Source organism: Ictidomys tridecemlineatus, chromosome 6, assembly GCF_052094955.1.
Source record: "Ictidomys tridecemlineatus isolate mIctTri1 chromosome 6, mIctTri1.hap1, whole genome shotgun sequence".
NCBI lineage: Eukaryota > Metazoa > Chordata > Mammalia > Rodentia > Sciuridae > Ictidomys > Ictidomys tridecemlineatus.
The window spans coordinates 102,237,120-102,257,481 of NC_135482.1; the positions used below are offsets into that span (position 1 = coordinate 102,237,120).

The 20,362-nt window shown below is 37.2% G+C and overlaps 1 pseudogene; it reads right to left on the reverse strand.

Moving 5' to 3' along the window:
• The window catches only part of LOC101958381 (antigen WC1.1-like), an 85,657-nt pseudogene that overhangs the window by 23,447 nt on the left and 41,848 nt on the right, over positions 1-20,362 (reverse strand).

Consider the following 20,362-nt stretch of genomic DNA (forward strand, 5'->3'; position numbering starts at 1 on the left):
CCATATTGTGCTGTCAGGGGTTGAGGAGGAATGAGGTGGGAAGTCCTGTGGCCAACAATGGTACAATGCTATATCACACCTTGATGCCACAGCCCGCTAAGAAATCACAGAAGTGGGGAGGTACCAAGGCCCTATGTGCTATGAGCTGCCTTCAGCTGAGGTGGACTCAAGGCTCCAAATTCATAGAACCAGCCACAGATGCAGCAGGCTCTTTTTGAGTCTGTCCCACCAGCACACAGGTCTTGCTCTGTTATCTCTGTTCTACATTTGAAGCCTCTAATTCCTGCTCAATACTGTGTATGATAACTGTTGTTCTGGCACTAAACTCTAAGACAAATTCCTGTGCCAGCACTGTGCCCTGATCCTTAGAGAGTCTTGCTTTCCCCTCTTTTGCTAGAGGTTGGAATTGTTGTTGTGGGGATTCTCTTCACTGCCCAACTAAACACAGTTCTAGAGTCTGAGTGTGAAGTTACTGGCATGGGGACAGTATTGTTGGGCTCTGTCAGGCACCAGGTTTCACTGTTGCAGCCTAGTACTGAGTTTCAAGTGTAAAGTCTGGGCTTAATTCCCTTTCCATTCCCCCAAATGTATGCATTTCTCTTCATGCTGGGCTGTCTGAGGTTGGGGAAAGGGCAAGTCTTCCTTCTCCAGTCTCTCTCTCTCTCTCTCTCTCTCTCTCTCTCTCTCTCTGTAAAAGCATGCACTCACCTGCTTTATTGTCTCTTATAAAGCCAGTTTAGTGTGTGAATTGCAGTTAATGTGGTGTTTTTGTGGGAGATCACTGAGCAACCACCTGATATGAGTCTAAATTATATAATATTATACCACAATAAATATGGATTAATATTTTGTTTCATCTAACAATGATTTTCAACACAGGGCTAAATTTATCTCTGGCATATGAATTTATACCATAGGTGTTGTTTTGAGAAAGAAATGTAGAGAGAATCTATTGTAGTAATGATGGAAGAAAAACCTGTGACTCAGAGCATTTAACCCACAGTTCTCTGGTCCTTTCTGCCAATGAGTTGATAATTCTGATGTTTGAATCTGGAAAGGAGAATTGCTATTTTGTGTTACTCTTTATATTCCCCTGTGATGTGTTTAATCCCATCTCTGTGGCTATACACCTACCAACTCAGTGAAAAATTATGTCTGGCTATACATATATAAACACTCAATTTAACTGAAAAAAGCAAGCCACATTCTTGTCTATCTTTTGAAAAAAAAGATATGTGTAGTGATTTATAGGTAAATCAATAGAAACAAAATTATGAAGATGATTTTAAGTGAAATGATTACACAAAAACAAAACCTATCCTTTTAAGTATTACTGCAAAGAAGGGAAAGGACAATATTTGAGATTTACAAGAAATAACTAAATCACATTACCCACTGCTATTTTGAATACCCAGGGTCCATGGGGACCTCTTAGTCCTTGGAGGCTCATCTGTCTCTTATTTCCCTAGAATCACATACACAAATTTAGTCCTTTCCATTCTCTTAAGCAATGGAGAATGTGCAGACAATACCTGAGCAGATGACACCTGCATCCCACTCGTGTGTGCAATCATGTTGCCCCCAGCCTAGAGAAGGGCACTTCCACACTTGGTCCTCCTCTCCTGTGCACTTCAGGTCCTCCAGCCAGATGGGCCCTGATCCCTCCCCAAATTGTGCAGAAAGTATGGCATGGAGAGCCACTCCACAGACCATTTGTCTGCCACCACGTGAGCATCATTCAGGTCCCAGTTTTGGTCACAGACAGTGCCCCAAGAATGTTGGTGAAGAATCTGCCTGCACAGCGACTGCCACCATCAACCAGGTGAAGCTGTGGAGTCTCTGAGGAGAAAGAATCATGTCAATGGTTGTATTTACAAAGAAAAGGAGAAGGGTACTCTTGTCCTCTGGTACTCCCTTCCCCAACCAATCAGTTGGCAGAATCTACATTCAGATTGCAGAGGTTGATGTGTAAGACATGGAGTTATTTATAGCAAAGCAGCAGCTAAGTTTCAATTCCTACCAAATAAGTAGGAGAATTAATTGTTTAAAAAACAAAAAAATGAGACTAAACACATCATAATCTAGTTAGATGTCTCAGGTAGAAATTATGAGGTAGTTGTTAACAGAGTTAAACTTACTATTTGCAGAGATTTTCACAGGATCTGATAACACAATTCTAGAATGTCAGGTTTCCTACCTTGAGTAGTTGAAAGTGTCTTTTTCTGAATGATTTCTAAAAGTCAATTGGTCAGTATCTGATTAGTTCTTATGGAGCACACACGCTTGAGTGCCAATGGCCTGGGATGTGGGAGGACCAGAGCACAGGGGTTCGAGTACAGAAGGATGAGATCATCAGAAACATCAGGTGACAGCCATGAATCCAGGAGAAATCATAATCATATGGGTCATTAAGACTGAAAAATGAATGGACCATGGTTTACCTCAAAATATTTAACTAATGATTCTAGGTTTTAGAATTCAGATTATACATGTAATGTCAAAACTTGACTCTCTTTAAGTAGATTGAGCAAGTTCCCCCACAAAATGGTTTCAGATATCCACATCACTAAACTTCACTAGGTATCATAGAATGTTACTTTTTTTTCCCCAAATTCTTCTTTCAGGAGTTGTTATTATTAAAAAAAATAAGAAGTAATTAGCAGAAAAGAAGTAAATTTGTTGTGACCCTGTGAATTAAAAATGTTAGGGCACAAAGGAATAATTTTACTTTAAGAAGAGAAATAGAGGAACTACAAAGAACTACTTATTAAACTGTGTTTGATAACTCTAAACAACAGGGAAAAGAAGAAGTGCAGCCCAGAGAAATGTACAAAGCAGTTTACAACCTCATCTCCAGCTGCATAATTGAGGGAGGCAATCTGAAAGCATAATGTAAATTGGAGAGTGCAGACAAACCAGATGGCGTCTTACCTGTGGGAGAATGGTTCTTACAAGCTTTCAATCAAGCTTGAGGCATTTCTCTGAGATGGAATACTCTTGTACAACAAACAAACTTTAGAGAAAAATTCATCACATTGCTCAGCAAGCTCTCTGAGTGATGTAACAAGGAACTATCTTAAGAAGTGGCCATTATTAGGGACTAAAGTCCTCTGGGGTTTAGACAATGTTGAGTAATCACAATTTTAGGTCTCTAAGCCACCCTGTCACAGTGATTCAGTGCAAGTTAGTGTTCTACAGTCTCAGATAGGAAGAGTGCCTGTCACAAAGATGCTAAGAACATCTAATTTTAGGGGAGAGATGGAGGTCTCATTGAAAATGGTTCAACCCTCTGTAAAAAAAAGCAATTCCAGGCACATGTGGTTGCACATAGGGACCAGGTGTCAGAGCTCAGAGACAACGTCTGGAAATTCATGACATTGCCATGTTGCCTATTTCAGGGATTACACTATTTTCCACAGCCTTTCCAGGGATTCACCATGGCTAGGACCCTTGGCACACCTCAATGGTCACCTTCTAGAGGCCTCTGGGGCAAGTGTGTTACTACCTGTTGGGTCTGCAGACCACTGAAGGAAAAGCTGACTTGACATATGACATGCCTTCAGGTTTCCAGTCAAACCCCTGTAGGGATATTATGGCCTGTCTTGTCAAGACTCCTTTAGCCTCCTTGATATCAAACAAGGAGCACCGTATAGCCAATCTATTGCCCTCAATCCCAGCATGTTTGGTGGGAAGAGAGAGGAACTGCAACTGGTTTTCTTTAGCAGTTTACTGGCTCCCACATACCTGGTAGATTCAAATGTTAGATGATGTGGAAAAGGTATCTTCAATGCACATATTTTACCTGGGAAAAATTTTTGACATATTTTTATTTATGCTTTATTTTATTTTCTTTACTACTGTTAATTAATTTGTTTTTAATTCTTCAAATGGATTTTTTCTCTCTTCCTCTTTCTCACTGACCCTCCCTTTCTCTTTATTGTACTGGTGATTGAACCCAGAGGCACTAAACCACTGAGGTACATCCCCAGTCTTTTATAATTTTATTTATTTACCTATTTATTTATGAGACATGTTCTCTCTAAGCTGCTCAAAATGGCACTGTACTTGTAATCCTCCTGCCTCATCCTGCAGAGCCCATAGGATTACAGGTAGTGCCACCTGCCTAATTAATGTTTCCCCCCTTTTTAATTACAAATATTTTTCTTCCTTTTTTAAACTCCCCTTCTTCTTTTTCTTTTATTTTCCAACTTCAGTATTTTTTAATTAATTTTCCTTTTACTAATTTTTGACTTTCTTTTTAATTCTATATTTCTTCTTCCCCTTATCAATTGTTATTGCTGTTTTTGTTGTTGTTGAGTGCATTTGGTTATTACTGTATTTCTATAGCTAGTTTATTTATTTATTTTATTTGGTACTTTGAATTGAATTCATGGGAACTTAACCACTGAGACACATGCCCAGTCCTTTTATTTAATTCTTATTTTGCGGGGAGTGGTTTGGTACAGGGAATTAAACTCAGAGGCACTGAACCAAATCCTCAGCCCTATTTTGTATTTAGAGACAGGGTCTCAGTGAGTTGCTTAGAACCTTGTTAAATTGTTGAGGCTGGCTTTGAACTCGCAATCCTTCTGTCTCAGTCCCTCAAGCCATGGGGATTACAGACATGTACAGGCTTCTTATTTTGTATTTTGAGACATGTCTCACTGAGTTGCTTAGAACCTTGCTAAGTTGCTAAGAATGGCTTTCAACTCACAATCCTCCTGCCTGAGCCTCCTGAATGGCTGAGATTATTGGCATGTGCCAACATGTCTAGCCAGTTTATTGTTATGTTGTGGTTACTGCTCTTCTTTTCTTTTTGCTGAGTTATGTTGGTGATCAAGCAGAGAACCTCAAACATATTGGGTGTGTGCTTTGCCACTGAGATATAACTCCAGCCAATCTAGAGAAGTTGCACCTTACTGAAGCCATGACCTAGTCCTGCTGAAGTGTTGGTGGGTATTTCAACTTAATGAATAGGGCAGAGAGAAATCCACAGCAGAGATAAGGCTGCCATAAGTAGGCATAACTCCTGCTCTTGGACAATCTCCAGGTTAAGAAAACATGGGCGAAATAATTCAAATGTGGAAAAATGCCTTGAAGGACCTCAGTACAGGTTTCTGCCATATCCTCTCAGACCAAACACTAAAAATAATACTGGATAAATAACTACAGAAAGTATGCCCTACACACCGTGCTGTCTATAACAACATGCATGAACTACCAGAAGGACCCCATTTGCATGAGAAATATAGAGAAAAATATCATGCTCTGACATAATACCTGGAGTTTCAAAATCCATTATAACCAGCCCAAGAAGCCACAAAGAAACAGCCACTTTGAATTAATCTCAGTGTCCACTTTGAATTAATCTCAACTCTACAGGACACCTACACCCCAAGGCACATCATTAAGAGAAGGGTGCTTTCTAAGAAGACCCTAACATAACAGATTTATAAGCAGAAACACTAACAGCCAGGGGGCCATGAATGATGTACTTCAGACCTTGAGAGAAAATAGTAGTCAACTACATGACTATGTTCAGAAAAGTTTTCCTTAAGAATTAAAGGAAAATAAGTCTTTTGAAGATAAGCATCAGTGAAAGAAATTTTGAACCACTGATCCTGCACTGTAGAAGATAATGAAGCAATCCTACACACAGAATAGGAAGCAAAACAACCTAGCCATGGAAGCATAGGAAAGAATAAATTTCACTAGAAGAGAAATAAACAAGTGCGAAAGAGAAAAGAATTAAACATTATCAATTCAGTAAATTGTCAAAGCTCCAAGATGAATAAGGAGAAAGCCACAATCATAGATTATTCAAACTCTCCCAGAAAAATGAAAATGCCAGACACTTGTAAAAACCTTTCAATAATAACTCTGACTGAGACCGCCACACTAGCCCATGTGGGTTCAAGGCTCTCAGTAGGCCTGGTATACTCCTCCCCCAGTGGGGCAGATAATGCCAGAGCCCAGCCTTTGGTGCAGAATGGACAGTTCTGACCAGCAGACTATGAAGGGATGCCAAGCCTAGTGGCCCAGATTTACCCACACTGGCTTCTGCTGAGCCCAGGTGCACAGCACATTTGGTCTACCCCTTTACTGGAGGGGAAGACACTCCCCAGGGCCTAGCCTCTGGTGCAAGCCAACCCTTCTGACCAGTGGACTACTGGGGGAGCCAAGAGCCAGCCTGGACCACCCACACCAGCCAACATGGGAACCACACTCCACAGGCTCTCAGGAGGTCCAGTTCACCCCTTCCTCAGTGGGGCAGACATGACCAGAGCCTAACCTTTGGTACAGAACAGCCTCTTCTGACCAGCAGACTACCAAGGGAGGTCAAGCCCAGTGGCCTAGATCCACCCACTTTAACTTCCACAGGTCCCAGATATAGGATACATTAGCATCCATTGAGAGTCACCAGAAGAGTCTAGAAGCCCAACATCAAGGTGGGGTAGAGACAATCTGCATGGATACTATAAACACATAGGGAAGAAACTGTAATTTCTCAGATCCACACTGCAAGAAAGAAAGACACATAGACAACATGAAAAAACAAGGGAGGAATGTGCCCCCAAACAAACCAGAACACTATAATAACAGAACCCATGGACAGCAAATTTGATAGGATGTCAAAGAATGAGTTCAGTAGGTTCATAATTAAATGATCTCTGAATTAAAAAATGACCTAAATTAACAAATACAGGCAAAAATTGATTACTCCAACAATGAGATAAGAGAGCAAATACAGGTAGCAAATTATTACTTTAAGAGAGAAATAGAGACCCTGAAAAAAAAACAGAAATCCTTGAAATGAAGTATATAATAAATCAAAATAAAAAAATTAATAGAAAGCATGATCAACAGATTAGATCATTTGAAAGAATGAACATCAGATAATGAAGACAAAGTATACAATCTGGAAAATAAAATTTATCACATGGTGAAGAAAGTTAATAACCATGAACAGAACATCCAAGAATTATGGACAGCATCAAAAGACCAAATATAAGAGTTATTGGGATAGAGGAAGGCACAGAATTTCAAACTAAAGAAATGCACAATTGCATCAATGAGATAATATCAGAAAATTTCCCATGCATGAAGAATAAATTAGAAAAAAAATATACAAGAGGCTTATAGGACACCAAATGTTCAAAATTACAACAGATCTACACCAAAGCACATTATAATGAAAATGTGTAGTATACAGAATAAGGTTAGAATCTAAAAAGCCTCAAGAGAAAGGAATCAGATTACATATAGAGGGAGACCAATTCAAATATCAGCAGATTTTTCAACCCAGACCCTCAAAGCCAGGAGATCATGGAACAGTATATACCAAGCTCTGATAGAAAATGGATGCCAACCAAAAATCTTACATTTAGCAAAACTAAACTTTAGATTTGATGATGAAATAAAAATATTCCATGATAAACAAAAGTTAAAAGAATTTACAACTAGAAAGCCTGCACTACAGAGCATCATCAGCAAAATACTCCAAGAAGATGAAATGAATGAAATGATGAAAATCAGATTTTAAAAGAAAATCTAATCATAGGAGAAATGCAGTCACATTAAATAACAAAAATAAACAAAAATGGCTGGGAATACAAATCATGTCTCAATAATAACCCTGAATATTAATGGCCCAAACTCGACAATCAAAAGACATAGACTAGCAGATTAAAACAAAACAAAAACAAAAACAAAACAAAACAAACAAACAAACAAACAAACAAAAAACCCTCCAAGAGACTCATCCAATAGGAAAAGACATCCACAGATTGAAGGTGAATGGTTAGGAAAAATTATACCACTCACATGAATTGTGGAAGCAAGCAGGGTTTTCCACACTCACATAAAACAAAGTAGACTTCAAATTAAAGTCAATCAAAAAGGATAAAGAAGGACACTACATACTGCTCAAGGGAAACATACAGGGACAAGACTTAACAATTGTAAATATATATGCTCCAAACAATGGAGCATCTACATTCATCAAACAAACTCTTCTCAAGTTCAAGAGTCAAACAGAGCACAACACAATAATTTTGGGTGACTTTAACACACCTCTTTCATCACTAGATAGATCTTCAAACAAAAGCTGAACAAAAAAACTATAGAACTCAAAAATACAATCAATAACTTGAAATTAACTGACATATATAGATTATTGCAACCTTCAATAAGGGAATATACTTTCTTCTCAGCAGCACATGGATCCTTCTCTAAAATAGACCATATACCAGTCACAAAGCAACTCGTAGCAAATATAAAAAAGTAGAGATTGTACCCTGAATTCTATCAGATCATTATGAAATGAAATTAGAAATCAATAATAAAATAAGAAATAAAATCAATTCCATCATCTAGAGAATAAATATTATGCTACTTAATGAATTATGGGTTACAGAAGACATCAGGAGGAGCTTAAAAAGTTTTTACAGGAGAATGAGAATATTGATACAACATTAAAATCTCTGGAACACTATGAAAGCAGTTCTAAGAGGAAAGTTAATTGCATGGAGCATATTCCTTAAAAGAAGAAAAAGTCAACAAATAAATGACTTAACACTACATCTCAAAGCCCTAGAAAAAGAACAAATCAGCACCAAAAGCATCAGAAGACAGAAAATAATTAAAATCAGAGCTGAAATCAATGAAATTGAAACAAAAGAAACAATTGAAAAAATTGACAGAACAAAAAGTTGGTTCTTTGAAAAAAATGAATACAATTGACAGACCCTTAGCCATGTTAACAAAGAGAAGAATCGAGAAAACTCAAGTCACTAACACATGTGACAATAAAGAAAATATCACAGCAGACACTACAGAAATTCAGAAGATAAATAGAATTTTTTTAAAAAACTTGTACTACAATAAAATAAAAAATATAAAAGGTATCAATAAATTTCTAGTCAAAAAATTTGCCAAATTGAATTGGGATGATATACACAATTTAAACATATCAATTTCAAGTTATGAAATAGCAGACACCATCAAAATATACCAACCAAGAAAAGCCCAGGACTGGTCAGATACACAGCTGAGTTCTGCAAGATCTCTAAAGAAGAACTAATACCAACACTTTCCAATTTATTTCAGGAAAAAGAAAAAGAGGAAGCTCTTTGAAACTCATTCTATGAAGCCAATATTATTCTGATTCGAAAATCAGACAAAGACACATCAAAGAAAGAAAACTTCAGACTAATATCTCTAATAAACATAGATGCAAAAATTCTCAATAAAATTCTAGCAAATAAAATACAAAACCACATAAAAAAGATGGGCACCTCAATCAAGTGGGATTCATCCCAGGGATGCAAATTTGGTTCAACATACAGACATCAATAAATGTAATCCATCATATCAATAGACTCAAAGATAAGAATCATATGATCATCTCAATAGATGTAAAAAAAAATATTTGACAAAATATAGCACCCCTTTATGTTCAAAACGATAGAAAAATTAGGGGTAACAGAAACATATCTATACGCCAATATCATTCTAAAAGGAGAAAAATTGAAGAAATTTCCTCTAAAAACTGGAACAAGACAGGGATGCCCTCTTTGACCACTTATATTCAACATAGTTTTTGAAACCCTAGAAAGAGCAATTAGAAAAAAGAAATTAAAGGGATACACACAGGAAAAGAAGAACTCAAATTGGCACTATTTTCTGATGACATGATCCTATACATGGAAGATTCTAAAAGTTTCACCAGAAAACTTTTAGAATTAGTAAACAAATTCAGCAAAGTAGGAGAATATAAAATCAACACCCATAAATCAAAGGCATTTCTGTATATAAGTGACAAATCCTCAGAGATGAAAATGACCTCATTCTCAATAACCTCAAAAAAAAAAAAACCCTTGGGAATCAACTTAATGAAAGAGGTGAAAGATCTATATAATGAAAGTTATAGCACCTCAAAGAAAGAAATCAAAGTAGACTTTAGAACATAGGAAGTTCTACCTTGCTCTTGGATAGGCAGAATTAATATTGTCAAAATGATCATACTTCCAACACCACTATACAGATTTAATGCAATTCCGATCAAAATTCCAATGACATTCCTCATAGAAATAGAAAAAGCAATCATGAAATTCAACTCAAATATAAGAGACCCATAATAGCTAGAAAAATCCTTAGCAGGAAGAGTGAAACAGGTGGCATCACTATACCAGAACTTAAACTATACTACAGAGCAATAGTAATAAAAACAGGATGGTATTGGCACCAAATCAGACTGGTAGACCAATGGTACAGAATAGAGGACAGAGAGATTAACCCACAAAAATACAATTATCTTATATTAGACAAAGGTGTCAGGAACATGCATGGGAGAAAAAGATAGCCTCTTCAACAAATGGTGTTGGGAAAACTGGAAATGCATATGCAACAAAAAATAAATAAACCCCTATTTCTCACCATGCAAAAAACTCAACTCTAAATGGATCAAGGACTTAGGAATACAGCCAAAGACTCTGTATCTAATAGAAGAAAAAGTAGACCCTAATCTCCATCATGTGGAATTAAGCCCCAACTTTTTAAATAAGAATCCTATAGCACAAGAATTAAAATCAAGAATCAATAAATGGGATGTAATCAAACTAAAAAGCTTGTTCTCATCAAAAGAAACAATCTGTAAGGTGAATAGAGAGCCTCTGTCTTGGGAGCAAATCTTTACCCCCTCACAGTCAGATAGAGCACTAATCACTAGGGTATATAAAGAACTCGAAAAGCTAAATATCAAAAAACAAAACAAAACAACAACAACAACAACAAAAAAAAAAACAAATAACCCAATCAACAAATGGGCCAAGGACTGAACAGACACTTCTCAGAAGATGATGTACAATCAATTAACAAATACATGAAAAAATGTTCATCATCAGTAGCAATTAGAGAAATGCAAATCAAAACCACTCTAAGATTTCATCTCGATCCAGTCAGAATGTCAGCTATTATGCATACAAACAACAATAAGTGTTGGTGAGGATGTGGGGAAAAAGGTACACTCATACATTGCTGGTGGGACTGCAAATTGGTGCAGCCAATCTGGAAAGCACTATGGAGATTTCTTGGAAAATTGGGAATGGAAACACCATTTGACCCAGCTATCCTTCTCCTTGTTCCATACTCAAGGGACTTAAAAACAGCATACTACAGGGCCAAAGCCATATCAATATTTATAGCAGCACAATTCACAATAGCTAAACTTTGGAACAACCTAGATGCCCTTCAATAGATGAATGAATAAAAAAATATGGCATATATACACAATGGAATGTTACTCAGCAATAAACAGAATAAAATCATGGCATTTGCAGGTAAATGGATGGAGTTAGAAAAGATAATGCTAAGTGAAGTTAGAAAATAAAAAAATAATAACAAATGATGGATGTTTTCTTTGATATAAGAATAGTGATTCATAGTGGGATAGGGAGTGGGAGTATGGGAGGAATAGATGAACTCTAGATAAGGCAGAGGGGTTGGAGGGGAAGGGAGAGGGCATGGGGTAATTAATGCTGGTGGAATGTGGTGATCATTATTATTCAAAATACAGGTATGAAGACATGAACTGGTGTGAGTATACTATGTATACAACAAGAGATATGAAAAACTGTGCTCTATATGTGTAATGAGAATTACAATGTATATATAAATGAAAATTTAATATATAAATAAAAATGTCATATATAAATAAAAAAAACTCTGGATATAAGTTGTCTGATTCTCAAATTAAAAGATGTAGACTGGCTAACTGCATTAAAATTCAAGAGCCAATAACTTGTTTCCTGCAAGGAACTCACCATATACGCAGAGACATATATAGACTGAAAAGAAAAATGTTAAAATTGATATAGCAAAAGAAACCTGAGAGTAAACAGAAGTAGCTGTATTCATATAGGAAAAACACATTCCAAAATCAGAAGAGAAAAATGTTATTACATATGAGTAAAAGAAATAAAGAATATATGAAGAATATATAAAAATTACAAATAAGTATGCACTAAAGAAAAGAACACAGAATTTTATTTTAAAAACACTCATAGGATATAATGTGAAAAAAACTTCAGTAAAATACTAGTGGTATCTTTTTTTAAAAGAGAGAGAGAGAGAGAGAATTTTTAATTATTTAATTTTTTTTTTCAGTTTTTGGTGGACACAACATCTTTATTTAACTTTTATGTGGTGCTGAGAATCAAACCCAGTGCCCCGTGCATGCCAGGTGAGCTTGCTACCACTTGAGCCACATCACCAGCCCCTAGTGTTATCTTAATATCCCATTTCACTAATAGATTTGGCATGCAGAGAAAACATCAACAAGCATACCTCATAGTTACACTACCATTATTAATCAACTTGACTTAGCAGATATCTACAGAATATTCCATTCAATATCTTTAAAATGCACATCTGAGGAAGAAGTACATTTAAGTAAGTGTAGAGAGTCTGAGGTTCAACCAAGAACTGTCTAAAATTTATAAGGCAAATGGAGAAATAGCAAAGCTGTAAGATGGAATAAGAACATCCAATAAGGTAGAGTGACCTTAAGAGGAAAAACAAAAGTGGACAGCTGAAGGTTCCTATTTTCCAGGGATATTTGAGGTATTATCATTTAAGTGTATGGTGGGGTTAAAATATCAGCATGAGGAAGAACTAAGAATTTGTAAAATAACATGTTACAGTGAGGGCAATAACATATGTGAGAGAAACACATTTCAATATGGGCCAGAGGGGCCATCAGAGTTTGATTACAAATTCAAAGAGAATAGCAGGATAATTTCACACTATAACAAGATACAATACTTATTCATTATTCAGCAATCTTTGTTTAGTCTAGTGAAGGCAGGGGAGATTTAGGTATTGGTACAACCACATTTGCCATTGACAGATAAGGAAGAGAGCAGGGAGTTGAGTGTACTTCAAGGGAGAGTATCATAATGGGGCATCATATTGTCTAAGTAGGGTAAGAAGAACATGTGCGATTCTGAAGAGAGTGGAAAACTGGAAAACTGATAAGGGAAAGCATTTGGAATCTACAAGAGGATAAAATATCTGGAAAAGGAGCATCAAGAGTATGTGCCAGAAAAATAAAAGAAAACAGTCACAAAAGGAACAATGCAATCAAGGTCTCAAGTTGGACAGGTAGTGATGGTCAATAGTGTGGCCATACATGGAGATAGGGTGGGAGGGAGCAGAGTTATGCAAAGGGAGAGAGTCAGGAAAGGAGAAGCCAGGATGTTATCTCAGTATGTTCAAGGATCCTGGCAGCACCAGAACAGGAGACAGAGGAGCCTGGTGAGCTGGTATTGTAGCCTTCCTGGATGATGGGAGTGGTTAAACTGGAGAGTGACACCAGCAGAAGAGGTAGGTGACACCACTTTATGGGGCAAATTTCAAGTAGCTAGACATGGAGAAAAAGAAAGGAAACTGTTGAAAATTTCAAGAAGCACCAGAAATATTCTAATAAAAGGATATAATCTTATTCTAAGACTTTACCTTGAAAAATAAAGCATGTTGATAGGGAAGCATAGAGCCTCCAAATGATGAGGACATTATTGTTTTCAGAGGACAGACAGAATTTTATCAGAAAAAGAAACTGAAGTGGACATTATAGGTCTTAAGAAATTAGAAGATAAATAGCCTCCAATTTCCAACAGGCCCCATGGGATGTTTTCTGAGAGAGGGATAAAGTGGCATATTAGTTTCCAGTAGGATGTGAATAAAGGCTCAGAGGATATAGTAACAAACCAAGACTACTGGCACTATGAGAACATAAATCTAAGAAGAAAATAAGGGAAGACCCATGCCTCATCTCAAAGCAATTCCCCATAATGTAGAGATAAGAAGACTAACAAACCACTTTTCAACAAGATTGTTATTGGGTCCACACTTTGGAGATACCTCTAGCTCTTCTTACCATCCAGGTAATCATGCATCTCTCCACCAACTCTCTTCTTGCTCTACACATGATGAGATTTTTATCAGTGCTTCTCAAGGTCATTATGCTCCTCCCACCAGTATTTACTCTGATAAATACTCTACTTTTTTCTTTCATTGGACCTCTACTCCTCCTTTAGTTATCAAACTAAAAATGATTCCTTTTTTTCTCAAATCACACATTTCCACCACACCTTCATGACACTCAAATTTATGCATAATTTTGTTGTCAGGCTGGAGAGTAAAATCCATGAAGACAGTGGTGGTGTTGTTTTCTGTGTCTGTCCTCCTTCCTGGAATTAAGTTTCTATCTACAAGTCACTAGATTCCTTTCCATCAACAAAATGACCTGAGAGACTGTCCAGACATTCTGGTGTAGATGTATTTCAGAATAAAGAGCCCAATATATTTGATTCCCCAAATTGCCCCTTACTAACTTAAAAGCGTGAGAAATATGAAGTGGTACCCCTAACCTCCATTTCCTCATCTCAGATAAATGATCACTGTGATACCTATCATCAAATGATAGTGATGATTAAGCCACATTACCTATGGTGGGGTGGAAGTGTGGGAACAAAGTGATCCCACATAGCAAGCAATGCATATAACTGAGGTCAAATCATTCACCCTGTCACTAAGATAATACAGTTTAATTAATATAACTTCAGACTGCATTAGCTAATTGCTAAGAGCATTCAACAGAGTATAACTTCATGCTCCCATATATTCAGTTCAGTCTCTGGTACTTTTCATATAAATTGTTATCAATGGTTTCCTCACATCTATCTTTAAAACAGGACTGCAACATGTTAATCAAGTAATCTCTATCCAGTTTTCATTTTGTACACTTACTTCAACTCATCCATTATGTTTGAATATATTAACTTTTCCTGACAACAACCTACAGGCATAGGACAAACACATAGAAATAGACAGTAGGTCATCTGTACACGTAATATGAGCTTCCTCCTCTGGAGAGCAAGATTGGTGTTTCCAGGGGTCAGAAGGACACTGCCAGAGAGAGCTATCAGTTTTTCAATGGTGGATTCCATCTATCCAGTGGGGTCTAGAACCTTCCCTGGGAGGAAACAAGAAATCCAGAGTCCCAGTGTCCCCACAGCCAAGCTGTTTGCAGATCATGGACAAGGCCATGTGTTCCATGTGGTTGCTGCAGATACTGCCCCAGGTGTTGTTGTAGAAAATCTCCAGCCACCCAGAACTCTCCTGGTCCTCATTCACCATTCTAAGGGCCAGGAACTCTGAAATGGAAAAGAGGAAACCAGGGGTCAGTTAGCTTTCAACTCTTACTGCTGTTTCTTCTTTATTCCTAAGTAATGAGTGCTCATTGCTGACTCTCCTGAGGAAGTGCCCACTAGGTGGAAGAGTGAAATTTTTGTCCCTTTAACCTGTTTTGCTAACTCGTACCTCTTTTTCTGTTTCTACAACAATGTAATATTAGCAAATGAATAGGTAGGAATACTGATCTGAGGGCTCTGCAGAAAGTGTATTCTTTATCTTCTCTCTGACTAACCATCTGATAGATCCTAAAAAATCAGCATAAACAGAGGGTAGTAGAATAGTGGAGCTCCAAACATGTCCAATTTCCAATCCTGGGAGACTATGAATATTTTAGCTCACATTGCATTGAAAAGGGCTTTTCAAACAAGATTAACAAAATGGTCCTTTCTCTAGGTAAGATGGGACATGGTTGTATTCCAAGTTGATTGGAAGGCTAAAGAAGCATCCCATGTTCAAAAACAGCCTCAACAATTTAGCATGACTCTGTCTCAAAATAAAAAATAAACAAATGTGTCATGGCTGTGGTCCTGAGGTTGAGTCCCCCGACTCAAGCCCAGTACCAAAATAACAAACAAAAAAAAAACAAAAAATATTAACAAAAGTATGCTTTCATTGTGATATTATCCCGGATCACCCTGGATAGGATTTCCCCAATGTAATGAAAACCTTATACCTGTATCCTCACAAACAGATAAGCCATTCTGGCCCTCACCAGAGTGTGATGAAAACAGGGAATGATGAGATGGTTGAAACACTTTGTGTTTGAAGAAGGAAGGGTTCATATAAGGAATTCAGGCAACTTTTAGAAGTGGAAAAAGGTAAGAAAATGAGTCTTCCCAGAGCTTTGGCTGTTGCATCCTGCTCATACCTTGTTTATAGCTCAGACAGACCCAGGTCCGTCTTCTAACCTACACACTTTAAAATGATAAATTTGTATTGTTTTAAGACTCTCAGTCTATGGTAACTTGTTACAGAAGAAATAGAAAACTAATTCAGTGGGTCAGGATGTTGCACTGGCAGGTAACGGAAGAGTGATGACTGCTTTAAATGGACACTGTAGAAAATGACTGTGTCAGGGGACAGTGCTGATATGGAAGGAGCAGAAGCTCAGCTGCTACAACAGGAAATGGAAGCACCTCATTTTCTCCTCTGCTGGAAGGACAGGAATTATGAGAGCACCACCTCACCACTGCCCTGTCAGCAACTGCCCAACCCTGCTGCAGGGCTCAGACATCATTCTCCAGACCCTTCCAGCCTATGCATAGAGTATATCACAGACCTGAGCAGATGACCCCTACATCCTTCTTGTGACTGCACTTGTGCTGTCCCCAGCCCTGGGAAGGGCACTGCCACACATGGGCCTCCTTTCCTGTGCAGTTAAGCTCATCCAGCAAGATGGGCCCTGATCCCTCTCCAAAGTGAGCAGAGATGGTGGCCTCCAGGGCCACTCCACAGCCCAGCTGTCTGCACACCACATGGGCATCACTCAGGTCCCAGCTGTCATCACAGATAGAGCGCCAGGAGCCCTGCTGCAGGATCTCCACTCTCTCTGCACAGTGACTGCCCCCGTCCACCAGGCGGAGCTGTCTGCTGTCTGAGGAGACACAGGGTCATGTCAGGCATTTATACAGGGAATGGGAAGGCTCTGGTGCTAAGGGCCTTGCTCACCTGAGCATTTGGCAGTGTGGCCCTCCCAGGCTGCAGAGCCTCCTGGGTCAGCCCAGGAGTCACTGCACTGGGGTAGCAGCTGAGTCTGGTTTCCTACAGATGGGAGTAGAGAGAAGGAAATGGAATTAAATTGACAATAATCCAGTGATGGCATCTGAAAGCTGTAGCCCATGATCAGTAACTTCCTATCTTCTTATTCAAGGATTCTGCTTCTGCTTCTAACACACACTTCTCTCTTAATTAAATGAAGTGTAAATCTACTAAAGTCCCAGGAATGACTTTAGGATAAAGTGTGAATATAACAGTGCTGTTGGAAAGTATTGCTCATCTTCAGGGAAGCAAGACTTAGGAGTCAAGTTCAGACAAAAGTAAAAACTAGAATCTGATTTTTACTTGGAGGTATTTGAGCATTCAAATGTAGTAGGTAAGACTCTGAAAATAGCAGCATGTTTACCAGTTTTTCCTGGGAGTGCACAAGTAAAATTTAGGTTGGACCAAAGAAGAGGAATCATATTAAACACCCAGGAAACTTGTATTATATTTTATAGAAAATATTTTTGTCAAAGATGGTACCCAGTATCTCACAACTTCATTGTTTTTGTATAATGTGCTCGACCTTAAATAAAGTGAATTGAAAAAGTTAGATAAATTTCTTTGTGAAGTTTTTGTAGGATAGATTTTTTTTCATATACGATGCCTGTCAATCATAAAAGCCTCATATATATAAAGCAAATTATGTAGAAAACAAATTAGATAAAGGAGAAAAATAAAGAGATTGTTATAGAGTGGTATGGGTAAATCCTTATAGTTAATTCAAATAATCATGATTAAATTCTATAAATTAAATGACATGACATAAATCTTGGTAGAAAAAAACAAAAAATCAATAAATATTTGAGAGTTATGTATAACTAAAAAGATCTCAGTAAAAAAGACCAAGAAAGTCAGTGACTACAAGTAAGAAACCAGAGGATGAGTCTAACAGCAGTGTAGGTTAACACAAAATAGAAATATTAACTGGAAGAACATGGGAAAATACATAGTGAAGAAGAGAAAGACAAAAACAAAAGAAATATAATAGGATACTAAGAGTGATGGTGAGAGAATTTGACATTCCTATTTACTTGACGAGTTTTAGGTTATTAAGGCCATATTTGATAGAGAAAAAAACAAATTAGAAAATACACAAATTTAGATATTCAACACACATGTAGTTTATAAAAATACCCACAAAATCTGTGACACTCTATCTATTGACCTCTGCAGTCCATTCCTCCTGCCCTCCAATCTGGGCTGACAGTGGTGAGTTGTCAATAAGCAACAGAATGTGGTGAAGGCAGCACAGCTTGACTTAGGAACCTAGCTAAGAAAGTCAGGCCTCCTTCTCTTGATATTGAATGTTTGCTTAATGGGAAATCTACTCTGTGGACTACCATGTGGGAGAGAGTATTTGCATATTGTTCTGTCAGTAGCCACAGTTGAACTTCAAGCTACCAGCCATGTGAATGAACTATCCTGGTTTCCCAGGTTGGTCAAGTCTACAATGACCTCAGCTGCAGATGAGATCCAAGTGCCACCTCATGAGAGACCACAAGAAGCAGCTGGCAAAAATCATTGCTAAATTTATGAATCTGGAAATAATGGGCAAAATGAAATGTATTTTTATTTGTGTTGCTATTTTTTGTGGGGGAGGGTGGGTGATGTATTAAAAAGCAATACCCACTAGGACAAATATATTTACTGTGAAACAGCAATCATACATTTCCATGTTTATTGTGGCACTCTTCACAATAGCTTCAGAATGGAATCTGATGCTCATTGGAAGAAAAATTCATAAAGAAAATGTGGTATAAATATTGCCATAAAGAGGACTGAAGTTCTCCCTTTTGCAACAAAATTGATGGAATTGATGGAATCATAGGACATTATGCTAAGTTCAATAACCCAGATACAGAAAGACAAGTGGCACATGGTCTCCATCATATGTGAAAGCTAACAGTTTATTTTATGGAATTTGGGAATGACACTGTATTTATGTAAATATTCTTGATAATTTTTTTAAGGGTAAGAAACATCTTTTTGTGTGTGTGTAAATTTTTTTATTTATAAATGATAGCAGAATGCATTACAATTCTTATTACATATATAAAGCATAATTTTTCATATCTCTTTTTGTATACATAGTATAATCTCACCAGTTCATGAGGAACATATCTTATCCACCTACTCCTTGCTAGTTACTCAGAAGTATTTTATATATTCAGTGATGATTGTGGCAGGATGAGGGGATAATATAGAAAAATAATAGCATTGGGGAATCTAGCTTAGGGTTATATTGGAATTTTGTATTATCTTTGAAGCTTATTCAGAATTCTCAAATTATCAAGAAAAATAATCAAATACATGAAAGAGAAAAAAGGGAAAACAAAGACACCAAAAAGTAACTGTGAAAACTAGTTGTGATGTTTAGATACTGGCTGTCTCAAAAAATCTCATGTGTGAGACAATGAAGTAAATTTAAAAGTGAAATTACTGGGTTGTAAATGTCTTAATCAGCACATTAATCCTTTGATAGTATTAACTGGGTGGTGACTATAGTCATGTGGGTAGTGGCTGCATGAGATGGGTCCCTGATGGGATTTATATGTTGTCTGTGTTGAGCAGAGTTCTCCCCATTTCTGCTTCTTGGTGGCCATCTCCTGACATCCTTTCCCCTGATTCATTCTTCAACCATGTTATTCTGCCTTACCTCAAACCACAAGGAATGGTATAGTATAAATATGGACTGAGACCTCTGAAACCTTGGTCTTCAAAATAAATTTTTTCTCCTAAAATTGTTCTTGTCAGGTCTTTCTATCACAACACAAAAAGCTGAATAAAATACTAGTAGAATTAATTCCTAGGACATTTCACTAAAAGAAACTCATAAAATAACATCAAAAACATGAAACACCAATAGTATACCTAGTAAAAGTTATATAAAATCTCTGAGGGAAATTAGAGGTATATCTTGTAAGTCAATTAGCTTCATATTGATGTTTAGGTCAAATCCAAACTCAATATAAATGCCATCATTCTATTATTGAATTAAATATGTCATACTGTTTGCAAAATTTATTTGAAATTCATAAGACCAAGTATAACCAATGCATTGGGCAGGAAAAACAACACAATTAGATCAGTTATTTTAAATTTATCTTTTTAAAAGTTAATGAGACATACTATAAACTTAAAATAATTAAGTTGGCATGCATGGCTACAACCACAGAAAATAATAGAATGGACCAAAATGAAGCATAGAGCAAGAGTCAGAAGTAACTGCACCCTGTGTATTTCAAAGATAACACAGCAGAGGGGAAAAGTCTTTTCAGTAATGATTCTGAGTCAATTCTGCTTATGCAAACAATGATGTGAAACAATTTTCATACCATGCACTATA